Genomic DNA, 17,206 nt, shown 5'->3' on the forward strand with positions numbered 1-17,206 from the left:
TTTCTGAGAAATAGCCCTCCTCATAAGCTCACTTAAAAAATAACCTTAACAATATTTTTAACTGTTTTTAGACATCCCTGAAACAGAATAATTAATCCAAGTGTAGAGCATGGATTATTAAGTAAATCAACATATACACATTAAAGCATTACAGTTAACCCAAAATAATACAGAATAAACCCATGCAGATAAATTTCATGCAGTTATGACACTTGTGCAATTTCCTACAACAATTGTCACACAATGCCTAATCAATTAGTCACACAATTACTAACATTAAATCACACAATGATTTATAAACAAGTCACGCAATTCTAAGAGTAACTAATCGAATCACGCACACACTAACTGACGCCATGCCTAAATAATATTCAGGCAATAACATAGAAATCAGTCACGCAATGACCTATCAATCAGTCACGCTAAGTTAAACCCTTTTCAATCACGCAACCCCAACATGACCCCATGCCAAAATCCATTCACACAAAAGGTGCCAACCACCAAAGCACGCCCTCACTCACACAATATCTAAACCATCAACCAAATTCCTAACACATACATATCAACCAGTCACGCATGGCCGATCACCTTTCCACCCCAACAATACTAACAATACCACCTTCATGTTTATATTCAAAAATTTCAAACAACAAAAATATCAATATGAATGTACAATATGTATAGGTTTATGCTCAAAAACCTTAACCCTAAACATGAACAATAACCATTCTGTCAAAAACCTCCACATGGTTCAAAATAAAATAAAAAAATTCATAAAAAAAATATTATACCTTTCTCAACGTAATGTCAACTTCCCCACACTGCTCAATATGTGAACTACCTTTGTGCGAATAATAACCACTCCAAAAGGCTCCTACCACTGCCAAAATGCTGGAAAGTTAAACTGTCGAGGAATGCTTTTGCAGACTTGCTTCTGACGATATGTACAGTCTCTCGATGAAAATCGAAGAGTTGTGGTCCACATAAAGGACATACATGACCCGTTAATAAGTTTTGGGTTGAGGCGCTGAGCCTAGCGAATGGGTCGGTTTCATTAAGGATAATTTTATCCATTGTTTTTCTCTTGGTTAAAAACAGTTAAAATTATAAAGAGGACCATTCTCAAACAGGCCTTATGCCTGAGGCCCATTTATGAAAAGCACTCTATTTCAAATTAGAATTACTATGACCGTTCATGAAAAATATATATAATATCTCACTTACTTTTCTTAAGGTTATTTTTGTTTAAAAAACATTCCTAATTATGGTTAATATATGATAATTGTTGGCAATCTAATTGTATTTTTTTTAAAAAAAAAATTCTAACTAAATTTCTAAATAAGATATGCATACAATTTTGATTGAGTCATATGTACCAATAATGAACAAATAATGAATCTTGATACTTTGCCTCCAGTTCAACTCTTTTGTTCACTGATGCGGCAAGTTAGCTGAAAATTACAACCAATAAAAATAAAGATACATCAGAAAGGGCTTTATCATGTCAACTTTTAGTACAAAAAGGGTTGTTGTGCTGGGACTTACTGTTCTTAGTTCATAAGAACACATCCTCTCTAATATCCTTAAAAAAAGCAAAAGTCATCTATTTGTTGGTCGTTTCTGGTTTTACAATCCACTTTCTCTTCATAGAGAGTACAAGTGTAACGAAAAGCTGTTAGCAAGGTATTGTCTTATCTACATTCATTTACCAGCTTAATTATGATATTTAATCCTGGCGTTTGCTTTAACTTATATAACTACTTATTTTTACTTCTTTGATCTTGGTTATATATAAGGCCTTTTTTTTATTAAATTTTTTTCTTTAATGACATAATTACGTTGTTCTACATAATTTTAGGTGCCTCTTCAGCCAATATAAATTCTCTTGTGGTCTTCTTCAATGGCTGTTTCAATGGTCCAAGTGTCCACGTCGATTTCTCGATGTACTTATGATGTATTTTGAGTTATAGAGGTGCAGATATGCACAAGAATTTTACGGATCACTTTTATATAACCTTACTGTATGTAGAGATTCACACATTTAGGGATGATGATGAAATTGAAAGAGAGAAGACAAGAGACCAAATTGAAAGAGCAATATATGAGTCAAAAATATCTATCATTATCTTTTCAAAGAATCATGCTTCATTAACATGGTGCCTTAATGAACTTGTAAAGATAATGGAACATAGGAATTCTCCAAACACATTGTTTTGCCAATTTTATATGACGTGAATCCATCTCAAGTGAAGCAGCAGACAGGGAGTTTTGCAGAAGCGTTTGCTAGACATGAAGAGAGCTTTAAGTCTGAGATGGACATGGTACAAAGATGGAGGGCTGCTTTAAGAGAAGTTGCGGTTTTGGGAGGCATGATTCTAGAAGATAGGCAAGCAAGTTTTAAACTATTTCATGACAGTTTTTTAATACTCCTTATAAATTGCAATCATATATATGCCATAATTTCATGATAGTTTAATTTTTCACTACGTGGTTGAATATTTTTAACGTTTCTGTGACTTGATAAAGGACTATTACTCTCCCAATTGAGGATTAATTTCAAAATATAAATGTTCTCTTTCTCAGCCTCGTGCGGATATAGTACAAAACATTGAATTTTATTCTTGATTTTGATTTATAAGGCTATCGGATATAAGTAAAAGCATCAATCTAGTGAAAAATAATTACTCCAGTTACCTCACGACTAGCCCATTTTTTTTTTTTAATTTCTCAAATTGTTATTTTCATATCTAAAAGTTCATCGACTTCTAAGTTGGCATCCCTACTAGTATATCTCATATATATTATAACAATAAATTTCATAAGAGCAAAAAGTTATAATGACTAGGGATAAAAATGTAATTTAATGAAACCAACACACTTTTCTTAGATTCTGTACTATTAAAATAGGGACCAACAACAAGAAACAGAAAAAAATTAGAGATGGCGAAACCCCGTACTTGACGGCTTTGGTCTTGCCCTGACCCGGTGGGGGTGGGTTTTTGTTTGGAAATTTGGGGCTAAGGCTAGTTGGGTCGGGTTTTACAATTAAAAAAATCGGGTCACACTTGGGTCAAGTTTAGAGTTTCCGTCTTGAGGTATATATGGAAAATATTATATTTTATATTTATAGTTATATGTATAGTTTATTAATAAATTTATATTTAGTATTAATTAGAGATATCAGCATAAAAATATAATATATTTAAAAGTGATTAAGATGTAATTTACATTATAATTTAAAAATTTACAGGAACATTAAACTAAAATAATATATAAAAAAGACCAATGTTGAGGCAGGACAGGTCGAACGTAGGCTATGTAGTTTTCTTGGCTCGAGGTTGGATATTAAAATTGATAACCCTATGTCAAGACGAAATGGGTTTAGAACAAGAAAATATAAAGTTGAGTTGGGTTTGAAATGAGAAATTTTCTGCTACGTGTTTTGAGTGGTATCCAAAACATCGGAGAAAGGAAGAAAACACTTATTCAAAGCGGGAAGAAAGGATGAATTTGGAGAAATTGCTTTATGTATTATTTTAGCTTTGCTAAAATCACATCACATGCTTTGTATATATAGCTACGCGGATAACATCATTCCTTCTAAAATTAATATTTCATCCTACTAAAATGAAATCCTACACGTAATTAAATAAAACACTCTTTTATTGACACTTCACTTTTGACTTAGTCTAACCAAAACAATAAGAAATTAAATGTTGACTCAGTAAACAATAAATATTTAATGTGAAGAAAATACCAATAAAGAAAGTAACTTTTTCTTAATGTGAAGAAAATAACTTATTAAATGAATTAAAAAAAATGTATCAGATTTTTTGAAAAAAAGTATCTCTTAATATTTAAGAATTAAGATACCCTTGAGAATTTTAACACATGTAAGATGAGTTAAAGATGATATTAAAATTAAAATTATACAAAGAAACAAACATATAAGTTGAAGGATTTTTACTCCATTTTCAAGGTATCACCTGCCAAGTTATATTTAAAATATACACTATAATTTATATATTTTAAAATTTGTAAGTATGAGTCCCAGTTCATTCAAGATATTATTAAACAGGTTCAAAATAAACTTTATCGCACTGCTTTATATGTCCCTCCTTATTTAGTTGGAATAGATTTTCTTGTGACATGCATTAATTGGTGGTTGGGAGATGGGTCAAATAAGGTTGGCATAGCAACGATATATGGAATTGGAGGGATTGGGAAGACAACCATTGCAAAAGTTGTTTACAATCTTAACATTCAAAAATTTGAAGAGTACAGTTTTCTTGACGATGTTAGAGAGACTACTCAAGAATGCAATGGCCTGGTTCATTTGCAAAGACATCTTATTTTAGATATCCTTAAGGGAAAAGCAAACAAAATATACAATTTAGATGATAGAATCACTAAGATCAAAGAAGCTATATGTCGTAGACGTGTGCTTCTTGTCTTAGATGATGTGGATGATTCGGAAAAATAACTAAAATAATTGGAACGCAAAGTCCTTTCCATCCAAGAAGTAAAATCATCATAACTAGCAAGAATCGATGTCTATTGAGTGATCCTTTTATTAGGTAGGTGTTTGATCTTGAAGCATCATCAAGTTATGGAGACTTATGCAAGGGATTTGAGGTAAAAGAATTAGCTTTCAATAAATCCCTTCAACTTTTTAATCGGTATGCCTTCGGATAGAATGATCCAATTGATAGTTATATGGAATATGCAAGGAGAGTAATGAAACACTATGGTGGGCTTCCATTAGCTCTTCAAGTTTTGGGTTCTTCTCTGTTTGGTAAAAGTATAAATGTGTGGAAAAGTGCATTAAAGAAATTGAAAGCAATCCCTGATAGCAAAATTCAGAAAATTCTGAGAATAAGCTATGATTCCCTACAAGATGATCATGATAAAAATCTATTCCTTGACATAGCTTGTGTATTCGTCGGGAAGAATAGAGATTACACAACTACAATTCTAGATGGGTGTGATTACTGTACAGCAATTGGTATTGAAAATCTCATAAATAGGTCTTTTCTAGTTGTTAATGAAAAAAACAAGCTAATGATGCATCGAATGATTAAAGATATAGGAAGGAACATTATTCATCAAGAATCTCCTGACCTTGGGAAATGAAGCAAGTTGTGGCATAAGGATTCATTTGATGCATTAAGAGAAAAAATTGTAAGAAAGACTTCATCTTCGTCTACTTTCTTTTATGCAATTTTCTTATATTGTAGTTTTTCTAACTAAAATATTATTTCTCCAACATGGTACAAAAACAATCAAGTGTTTCACCATTGACCTACAAAGATTGCTAGAAGATAAGTATGGAAAGACAATTGAAAATCATTCAAAAAATCCTTTCTCATGTCAAATGAGGTAAATATAGAAACTGATGCATTTGCGAAGATGCAGAGACTTAAACTACTTCAACTAGATTAAGTAAACCTTAAAGGAAACTACATAGACATTTTGAGAAGCTTAATATGGTTGTGTTGGTATGGATTTCCTTAAGAATATCTTCTTATAGCTTTAAACATTTCCAAACTAGTTGTTCTTAAGATGCACAACAGTAACCTTAAATGTGTTTGGAATGATACAAAGGTGTGATAATATTTAATTTCTCTTTACTCTTTGCAAAGCAAAAATAAAATTATATGGCTAAGTGTTTTTTCTTTTTCCTTTTCTACAATGCTTTCTTCCAAATTTGAAGATCCTTAATCTTAGTCACTCCCATGGCCTTCTTAAAATATTTAACTTATCAGGTCTTCATAGTCTTCAGAGTTTTATGCTAAAAGATTGTATAAAGTTGATTGAGGTTGATCAATCCATTGGTGAGATAAAGACTCTTACTATTTTAAACCTTAAAGGTTGCAAAAGTCTTAGAAAACTTCCAAGGACAATTGGTTCATTAGAATTTTTGGAAGAGCTTTTTTTATCTGGTTGTTCAACACTTGATGATGTGCCTAGGGATTTGCAGATTATGAAATCATTTGTTTATTGTTCTCTTTTTGCATCATCGTGTGATTCATCCACAAGTATACAAAATTTTGAATCACCAATTTTTTGCCGAATAAAAGGCCAAAATCTCCTTTTGAATCATAGGAGATATATAAGAGTCTTTTTGAGGGGCATTATCCAAGACAACTGAAGCTACTTCTGTTAGTAAAAGCCCTATAAGCCAATCTGTGGTTGTATGGGAATTGCAATTTTGAGATATTCATGTATGGCATTTTGTTATTCATAATAACATTGAGGTAGTTTTTTATCCATAAGTTTGTAATTTAATTACTTTTTGTACTTATGTAGATAAAGCCCATGGAACTATATATGCCTTGCAAAGGAATTGTATTAGGATACAATTATTTGATCTTTATGCATTAAAGCATTGTTCTTAAAAGTTCCTGATCATTGTATTATTGAGACAGGGCATTAATAATGCTCAAAGATTGGCACATGTTATGTTCCTTACTTGTGAAGTAAGCAATCGTTTTCATAAGTTGAAGTATAGAGATACTTGGAACTAGTATGTGGGTGCTTGCCATGGGAGAGCGAGTTCACTGAGCATGACCTGCCATGAGAAGTGCATTTGGTATTTCACTCAAGTGTCTATGCAATACTTCTCATGTGTCAGTTGTGTAAATACTCCCTAGACTTGAAACACCAGGTTATCTTATGTGTGGAGTGCTATGCTTTGATTTCATCCTTATGGGTGCCTAACCAAGGAAGCCAAAACAGGATGCTTTTGGGTATAGCATGAAGCATGTGAAGGCAAATGAGTGGTCAAGATAGGAATCATCACCCCAAGTGATTCAAGGGGAAATATCTCATTAGTTCTTGGTTGATATTAGCTTAATCAAATCCTTGGCCAAGGTGATTAGGAGATTATGAAATGAGTTTCATAAGTCTCCATAAAGCTAATGATCTAACTGTAAGAACAAATATGGAGATCAATAAGGGTAGGCACTGCACCAAGCTCTTATCATTTTCAGGATATATGATGAGGGAATGAATTACACTGAAAAACTGTACACTGAAAGGTTGTCAAAGAATCCTTTGACTCTCCTAACAATTAGGTGGCCATGATGCATTGCTAGATGCCAATCATGGTCTATGGAATAGAATTAGTTAATTTAAAATTGAATATGATTCATTTAAATTAATTAATTAGTAATATTATAATTCAATTCCATTGCCAACATGTTAGGAACCTAATGGGTCACACACAAAGGTTGCAATTTGGATTAAATTGAGAGTGTGATGATTTAAGTTAGACTTAAATCAAATTCTAGGTTTTAACTACTAAGCACCTAATTAAAAGAGTTTAATTAGGTATTGGTTACATATTATAATTGTTATAATATTAAGGACTTATTTTGCAAATTTTAATAAGTTAAATCAAGATATAAATATCACATTATAGCCACTCTTTTTTTTTTTTTAAGGAGAAGGAAACAAAGGAAAAAAAGGGATTTTCTCTTGAGTGCTACCATTCTTGAGAAGTTTATTTTCTTTTGAAAACTTCTCCTTTAATTCTTTGCTGGAAAACAAAGAAGAAAAGAGGACAAATCATTGTCCACTTGCTAGCACAAGCCCGTAGCATAAAGCTCTCTCCTTGAGAAGGATCTGTTGCAATCGTGTGTGCATGATTGGAGGCCAAGCGATCGAGTGGGTGGGATTCTTTCACACAAAAGGTGTTCATGTTTTGTCACCAAAAGGAATCCATTTGATTGCGATATCATTTGGAAAGGTAAAACTTTTTTTTTATGTGGTGCTTAACTTTGCATTAAACAACCAAGGTGATCCAAAGATAAGAGGCATGGTTTTTATTTTATTTCAATTTTTTTCGTTGCGTTGATGCTCTAATCATGCCGTTCCTAGCAACTTCCTCACCGTAAGAAGCAATCTGTTTTATGATTTCAACAAAATTGCCACGATTAATGGAATCTTTACGTTCATTGTGAGCTCTAAAGGCAATACCTTAAAATGCGCACAACATAGCAACATCAATTGAAACTTTGAGTCACAATCAATTTTTCAAAACTTTTTCAGACTTTTGTTTGTTAACAACCTTCTGAATATTTTGAGATGAATTTATTAAATCATGACAACACTCTTTAGTTTTCTTATGTGTAGAATTTAGATCATTTCCTTCATGGCTTAGGAAAGGATAATCATTTCCTACATTGACTTTCATCCAATATCGAAAACCCTCAACTATAAAAGTAGCTGACCCAAAATGACTAGATGGCTTAGCAAATAGAAAGCATGGAAGACAATATGCTCTATCTTTTGTTGGAGAATATTCCAACCAATCAGGATACACCTTAAACCAAGCATAAACAAACCATCAACCATTATTTTCATCTGCTAGATAAACACCATTTGGTGGAATCCCTTTATATGGTCCAAGCCTAAGATAAGTCCTACATATTGCATCATTTTGGTGTACTAGGTAATCACTTATTGGCTTACGTAATCCTGGATCCGTTTTAAAGAAAGATCATCAAATTCTTTAAGTTCGGTACTGACAAACTTAGTAAAATGAGATTCTAGATAAGGAGATTCATGTTTTGAAGGATTGGAAACTTTTAGATGAAGATTATGGACATTCACAATTGATGTGTCAAGAACGAGAAGGTCAACATTGTATTGTCGAAATTTTTTCTTGAAGTAAGAATCAATTTTTGAATTAATCATGGCAAGTTTACTTTGTACCTTTTTAATTTGAAAAATTAAGATAAGATTATTAAAATTTTTCTACATATTTTAATTACATTCTTATTCAGTTTTAAGGAAAATCCTCCAAATTGTGATCAATAATGAACAATGCATATTAATAGATGAAGAAACTCACTTTAGCAATGATAACTGAACCTAACTTCGAGATTATATTTTGGGCTTTTGATCAGCCACCTTCACCTATAAGAGAATAAAAGTGTCAAGCCTAGCTCTATAATATACTTGCCATGTCATTCATGTACTTGATAGCATGTCTACATACTTGGATACCTCGAAAAATCGTTAAAAGTTGGTATTGTACTTAGTGGTACAATTAAGTAGATTAAAGCCTCAAACTAGTCCAAATAGAGATTTTGGGATGTATTTGAGAGTTATTGAACCTTAAAATGTCTTAAAATGGTGATTTGGAGATCGATGATTAATTTGGAATCCAATCGGGAATTTTCATAACGTAGGGGCAAAATGGTCATTTTGCCACTCGAGGGCAAAATTGGAATGTTGGAAGAGATTTTTGACCTAGTTTGACTAGTTAGAACATAATTTGAATTTGAGAAGTGAAAAATTTCAATTCCGAGCATAAAGGCAAAATAGTCATTTCACGTGTCCACGAGAACGTAATTGGAATTTTTAAAATTTTACACCACCATGACACTTGTCAAGCCCATGAATTCCACCTATTATCATTTTATATTTTGGATAATTATGGGATTATACGTGGTGGAAAGGAAAAGCCTTATTAGTTAAGTTTTAAATGTGAACCAATTATATGTTGCCATGTGTCAAGTTTTTATTATTTTATAATTTCCTTTATAAAACTCAACATAAACTCTCCCATTCACTCTTTCATTGGCATGCAATCCAAAGAGCAAAGGGGGAAAGAATAGAAAAACCTTAAGGAGGAAATATTCAAGAGAAATTCATTGGATTTTTGAAAAACGAAGCGATTGGAGGTAAGATTTCACGATTTAGCTTAAGATCTATCTTACCCATGCTTTCTTTTTCATTTTCTATGGTTGAAACTCAAGTTTTCATGATGGAAGCATGCTGGCTGAATCAAGGTTTTGATGATGGTTTTTGATAGATTTTAGGCTATCTAGGTGTTTTTAGTGTTTTATGATATTCGGTGTGAAAAACAAGTAAGAAAATAACATGTTCTTCATCAAACCCTAATTGGCCGAATTCTATAGGGAATATTTTGAAGATGAATTTTGTCATATTTCATGTTATCTAGCTCGTATTTGATGATTCGTGATGTCGGATATCGAAAATGATTATCGAAAAGTATAGTTCTTTTAGTAAACTACCGAAAGTGCAATGAATCTATTTGGAGTTGAATTGGATGTTTTGGATAATTAAACACTGTATAGTGCGAGTTAGGTAGAATACCATTTTAGTCCAACAACAATTGAACCTACGTAGAACACCATCTTTAAATGATTATTCGAACACTTCTAATTCAATTTCATACATTCATAAAGAGCCTGAAATAGTTTTATAACAGTTTGGCACAAATATATTTAATTACTTATTATGTATTATGTATAGGTGGTGAGCTCTCTGGTAAGGATAAGGATATCGTACTTGAGGACCAGGAGTAGGAGTACTCCCGTTATAGTGAGTAACAGACTTTCATCTTAACTATCTAATGTTGTTTCTACTTGTTTTTATGTTTTAAAGAATAATGAGTTTAAATTGTAAATTATTATGTTTTAAAATTGAAGCGTTGGCTAAACAAAGAGAGATTTATAACTTGTTTTGAAATCGAATACTGGTTTTGGAAATTGAGTAAGAGGAGACTATATACTCGTGTTTGATATATGGTTTGAATTGATGGCTTATGACAATGTGATGGATTGAATGGTTGGTTTTGTGTTTGTGTGGAATATATGAATTGTTTTGTTTTACCTTGACAGGCTGGGTAATATCATATTAGCCATGTCATGCTGCTGAAATTTTTATTGATTTGGTGGGGTAAGTGATTAGCTTACTGTAGTGGGTGGGTTTTCATGGATCAGCCTATTAGAGGGGCACAGTAAACCCCGTTATATTTTACCTTAGTATCAGAGGCGCGGTAGGTATCTCCTAAGGTAGTTTAGAGTTGACTTCATGCCGACACTTGACTTAAATTATCAACTAACCAAGGGTCTCACTTGACTTTTCGCTGTAGCGACACTTGACTTAAATTATCAACTAACTGAGGGTTTCTCACCAAACCTCCTCATTTTAAACTTAATTCATTTATTCCTTAATGTTGGAAGTCCATGCTCAATTATGGTATCAAAGAAATGGCAAATAGGGTAGCAATCAAACCAAATGAGGAGCAAAACAAAAAGTTTTTCATTGCAGCGAGAAGCTACAGTAACATTCTCGCTGCAGCGAGATTTCTGGCCAGCACCATCCCTCCAAACCCGAGAGTTTCTCGCTGCAGCGAGAAACAGGGCATCTGCAAAAAATTCCATTCCCCTCAAGGAAAAAGCCATCATACTATGTTAACAAAACAACATGAAACACATATAAATTCCCAAAATTCAACCAGTCAAATTCTCACATTTTGCATTACAACCATATACCATAGATGTATATATATATATATCAATCATCATGCACACCCTCCCATCATCATCAGCTCATATGCATCGGCTTATGTGCTCTCCCACTCGCACATAGCCGGGTTAGCATCGGTTTATACCCACCCTTACTCGCACATAGCCGGGTCAATATCATTACACAACATTATTCATATATATTTATCAACATAATGTAGTAACACAACAATCCATAACAGCCACATGTCACACATAGAGACAATTTATCAAAGGTTTGTTCCCAAGGCACCTGTTTTTAAGAAAGATTGAATAAATCATTCACATTCCCAAAACTATTTTTGAAATGCAAGTTCACTCACCGGTATCTTGTTGAACCTTTTGTCGACTCTACTTCTCTAATTGTCCTAATGGGGCAATGGGGCTTCGTTGGAACCTATTATCACATTAGTATCACCATTAATTCAAGCCACACACTTATAAATTCTAAAAGCTTTTTCTTCACTAGCTTCAATGGCCATTTAAATGGCTATCTATTCTCACGACCCTTATCACTCCAAAATGAATGAACAACCCCAACTACCAATGCACCCCCAAATCTAAACACTAATCATTCTCAACACTAAAATCAACGTTAGTTTATTACTCACCTTAATAGCTTTATAACTTTGAAATTCTTTCCAACAATTCCCAAGCTATTATAGGGGCTTTCTTTTTTTTTTTTTTCTCTCTAAACACCTAGTAAGAGAAATTATGGAAGTGGGATTTTTCAAGGGTTTTAAAGTGAGAAAATGAAAGAGCACAAGGGTTCTAGTCCAAAGGGCACAAAGGTATGAAAATTAGAGCCAGAGAGAGAAAGTTACGAAAGTTTCATACAAAGCTTCCATGGAGGATGAAAGTAACGTGAGATGGAAGAAGAAGAAGAAAAAAAGCTGCTAGAGAATGTAGAAGTTGCTGGAAGAAAGAGATATTTATAGCCCAAGCTTATCCACTCCACTTAAATTACCAAAATGCCCCTCCACAAATTAGCTTGTTCTCCTCCAACATTTTGTGCAATCTTTTTACTCATTTGACACTGGGACAAGGTCCATAATGGTCTAGAAATGATCAGGTTCATGAAAACTTAAAAATTCTAACCCGACGTGAAAAATGACCATTTTGCCCCTATCGTGAAAATTATCAAAATTTTTATTTTTTTCTCATTTTACCCATATTTTTATCATTCATTTATGCCTTTGGCCTACTTAGGCCATAATATTATTTAAAATCTTACTTTTATGGGCTTACTAAGGAAATGACAAAATTACCCCTGATTAGGGATATTGCGTGTACTTCTATCTACAAGTCTATAAAGGTCAAGGTCTTATAGTAGCGATGCGGTCCAATATGGGGAGTAATACCCTGATGCATCCACCCTCTAGACCGCGGACTCATACCCCGACGAGAGTTTTTGCTGTGACAGAGGAAGAGGCATGAGTTTGACCCAATGCAGTAACAGGTACTATGTTTGTATTTGATATAGATGCTTATGTCTTAATTGATTCTGGTTCGGATAGATCATATGTGAGCACGATATTCGCATCTTTTTCTAATAGAAACCTATCACCTTTAGAGGAGGAAATTATAGTTCATACCCCTCTAGGAGAGCAGTTGATTAGAAACACTTGTTATAGAGACTGTGGAATAAGGGTTGGTGAGGAAGAATTCAAGGCTGACTTAATTCCCCGAGAAATTTGAGATTTTGATTTCAATTGGGTATGGATTGGTTGACTACACATTAAGCGAATGTGGATTGTTTCAGGAAGGAAGTTGTACTTCAGAATTCTGAAGGATTAGAAGTTGTATTTGCAGGGGAACGCCGAATATTACCATCCTGTGTAATCTTGGCTATCAAAGCTTTGAAACTAGTGCAGAAAGGATATCCGGCTTATCTAGCGCATGTGAGTGATACCTCAAAGGGGGAAACTAAGTTAGAGGATGTTCTAATAGTAAATGAGTTTTCTGATGTGTTTTCGGATGAATTATCGAGACTACCTCCTGATCGAGAGCTTGAGTTCTCTATTGATTTACTTTCGGGTACCGCACCTATTTCCATTCCTTCGTATCGGATAGCTCCGACGAAATTAAAGGAGTTGAAAGTCTAGCTGGAAGACTTGGTAGATAAAGGTTTTATTCACCCTAGTACTTCTCCCTCGGGTGCGCCAGTCTTATTTATAAAGAAGAAGGATGGCACTCTTCGGCTATGTATTGACTACCGTTAGTTGAACCGAGTGACCATCAAGAATAAATATCCTCTACCACGGATTGATGATCTTTTTGATTAGCTACAAGGTGTTACGGTGGTTTCTAAGATTGATCTAAGGTCTGGGTATCATCAGTTGAAGATCAAGGAACAGGATGTACCCAAGATTGCTTTCAGAACTCATTATGGGCATAACGAGTTTCTGGTTATGCCTTTTGGTCTGCCTAATGCCTCGGCAGTTGTTATGAACCTTATGAATAGGGTGTTCCACCCATACTTGGATAAGTTTGTGATAGTATTCATGGATGACATTCTGGTGTATTCGAAGGATGATGATGAACATGCTGCCCATTTACGCATTGTGCTGCAAACTTTGCGCAAAGGACAACTCTATGCCAAGTTTTTCAAATGTGAGTTCTGGTTAAAGGAAGTAGTTTTCTTGGGACATGTTGTGTTTGGAGCTGGAATTTATGTTGATCCCAAGAAGATTAAGGCAATCTTACAGTGGGAACAACCAAAAATGGTGACAAAGATTCAGAGTTTCCTCGGTTTAGTCGGTTATTATAAGAGGTTCATTCAGGGGTTCTCATTGATAGCTGGTCCTCTGACTTGTCTGACTCGTAAAGGAATCAAGTTTGAGTGGGATGATGTCTGTGAGAATCGGTTTCAGGAGCTAAAGAACCGGTTGACCTCCGCTCCAATTTTGACACTTCCTGTTAGTGGGAAAGAATTTGTGGTATACAGTGATGCCTCTAAATTGGGATTAGGGTGCGTGTTAATGCAGGATGAGAAAGTAGTAGCTTATGCTTCTCGACAGTTGAAGAAATATGAGATGAATTACCCTACCCACGATTTGGAGTTGACAGCAGTAGTCTTTACATTAAAGATCTAGAGGCATTACTTATATGGTAAGCGTTGTCGGATCTTTACCGACCACAAAAGCTTGAAATACTTGCTCACCCAAAAAGAACTCAACCTGAGATAGAGACGCTGGTTAGAGTTGGTTAAGGATTACGACTTAGTGATTGATTATCATCTGAGAAAGGAAAACATTGTATCAGATGCCTTGAGTCGTAAATCCTCATTTTCATTAGCATCACTTCGGAATTCTTATCTTCCGATGCTACTTGAGATAAAATCTCTAGGGATCTAGTTGAGTAATGACGAGGATGGAACCCTACTTGCTAGTTTTGTTGTGAGACCCTTACTGTTGAATCAAATCAGGGAATTGCAGAAGTCTAATGATGAGTTGAAGCGGGAAGTTCAAAAGTTGCAAGATGGAGAAACTAGTGAGTTCAGACTTGGTGATGATGGTTTTTTAATGCTTGGAAATCGAGTTTGTGTCCCTAAGGATGATCAGTTGAGACAGGCTATTTTGGAAGAAGCTCATTCTTTCTCCTATGCTTTACATCCTGAAAGCACCAAAATGTACAGGACTATCAAAGAAAGTTACTGGTGGCCGAGTATGAAACGAGACATAACCGAGTTTGTGACGAAATATCTCACATAGCAACAGATCAAGGAGAAACATCAAAAACCATCGGGTACTCTTCAGCCTCTACCTATCTCTGAATGAAAGTGGGAGCATGTGATTATGGACTTTGTATTGGGTTTACCGTGAACGCAGAGTGAGAAGGATGCTATTTGGGTGATTGTGGATAAATTGACTAAGTCCGCTCATTTCTTAGCTATCCATAGCACGTATTCCATTGAGAAACTGGCTAAGATTTATATAGATGAGATAGTGAGATTGAATGGAGTCCCAATTTCTATCGTGTCAGATTGAGACCCCTGATTCACTTCTTGATTTTGGTCGAAATTCCAAGAAGCTCTCGGAACTAATTTGAGATTTAGTACTACCTTTCATCCATAGACAGATGGTCAGTCTGAAAGGACCATTCAAACTTTGGAGGATATTTTATGGGCTTGTGTCATTGACTTTACTGGGAGTTAGGACAAACACTTGCCGTTGGTGGAGTTCGCGTATAACAACAGTTTTCAGTCTAGTATTGGGATGGCACCATATGAGGCTCTGTATGGGAGAAAGTACTGAACTCCACTCTGTTGGGATGAAGTGGGTGAGAGGAAATTGTTTAATGTAGAGCTGATTGATCTGACTAATGACAAGATCAAGGTTATCTGAGAACGATTAAAGATAGCTCAAGACAGGCAGAAAAGTTACTCTGATAGACGAAGACAAGACCTGGAATTTGAAGTTGATGATAGAGTTTTTCTTAAGGTTTCTCCTTGGAAAGGTAATAATTTCAATACTTTGAGGTATTAAGTCTTATTTGATTATACTATTGTAGTAAATTGTGGTATCTTGTTGGATAATGAAAGGTGTGATTCGGTTTACAAAGCGGGGAAAACTCAATCCTAGATACATTTGACCCTTTCGTGTCATTGAAAGGATTGGACCAGTGGCATATAGACTAGAATTACCCCCAGAGTTGGATCAGATTCACAATGTCTTCCACGTCTCAATGTTGAAAAGGTATGTACCTGATCCCTCCCATATCCTCGTGACACCTCCGATTAAGTTACAGGAAGATTGGAAGTTCGAGGTACAACTGTACGTATTCTAGATTGAAAGGATCAAGTGTTGAGGAATAAGAGCATCCCAATGGTTAAGGTGTTATGGAAGAATGCTCAGATAGAGGAGATGACATGGGAAATTGAGCACCAGATGAAAAGCCAATATCCCCATCTTTTCTTCGAGTTCGATAAGTGAAATTTTGAATTAAAAATTTTCTTTTAAGGGGGGTAGTGCTATCAAGCCCAGCTCTATAATATACTTGACATGTCATTCATGTACTTGATAGTATGTTTGCATACTTGGATGCCTCAAAAAATCATTAAAAATCGGTATTGTACTTAGTGGTACAATTAAGTCAATTAAAGCCTCGAACTAGTCCAAATAGAGATTTTGGGATGTATTTGAGAGTTATTGAACCTTAGAAGGTCTTAAAATGATGATTTGGAGTTCGAGGATTAATTTGGAATATAATCAGAAATTTTCATAACGTAGGGGCAAAATGGTCATTTTGCCACCCAAGGGTAAAATTGGAATGTTGGAAGAGATTTTTGACCAAGTTTGACTAGTTAGAACATAATTTGAATTTGAGAAGTGAAAAATTTCAATTCCGAGCATAAGGGCAAAACGATCATTTCAAGTGCCCACGAGGACATAATTGGAATTTTAAAAATTTTACACCACCATGACACTTGTCAAGCCCATGAATTTCACCTATTATCATTTTATACTTTGGATTATTATGGGATTATATGTGGTGGAAAGGAAAAGCTTTATTAGTTAAGTTTTAATGTGAACCAATTATATGTTGCCATGTGTCAAGTTTTTATTATTTTATAATTTTCGTTATAAAACTCAACATAAACTCTCCCATTCAGTCTCTCATTGTTGTGCAAGCCAAAGAACAAAGGGGGAAAGAATAGAAAAACCTTAAGGAGGAAAAATTCAAGAGAAATTCATTGGATTTCCTAAAAACGAAGCGATCGGAGGTAAGATTTCGCGATTTAGCTTAAGATCTATCTTACCCATGCTTTCTTTTTCATTTTCTATAGTTGAAACTCAAGTTTTCATGATCGAAGCATGCTAGCCGAATCAAGGGGGGAAGGTTTTCATGATGGTTTTTGATAGATTTTAGGCTATCTAGGT

The 17,206-nt window shown here is 34.5% G+C and overlaps 1 pseudogene; it reads left to right on the forward strand.

The window, feature by feature from the left end:
* Positions 1-1,900: 1,900 nt before the first annotated feature.
* On the forward strand, positions 1,901-15,037 carry LOC148762134 (disease resistance protein RPV1-like; annotated as a pseudogene).
* The last annotated feature ends 2,169 nt before the right edge of the window (positions 15,038-17,206 follow it).

This window comes from Theobroma cacao, chromosome 6 (assembly GCF_053813885.1).
Source record: "Theobroma cacao isolate CCN51 chromosome 6, ASM5381388v1, whole genome shotgun sequence".
Classification (NCBI taxonomy): Eukaryota; Viridiplantae; Streptophyta; class Magnoliopsida; order Malvales; family Malvaceae; genus Theobroma; species Theobroma cacao.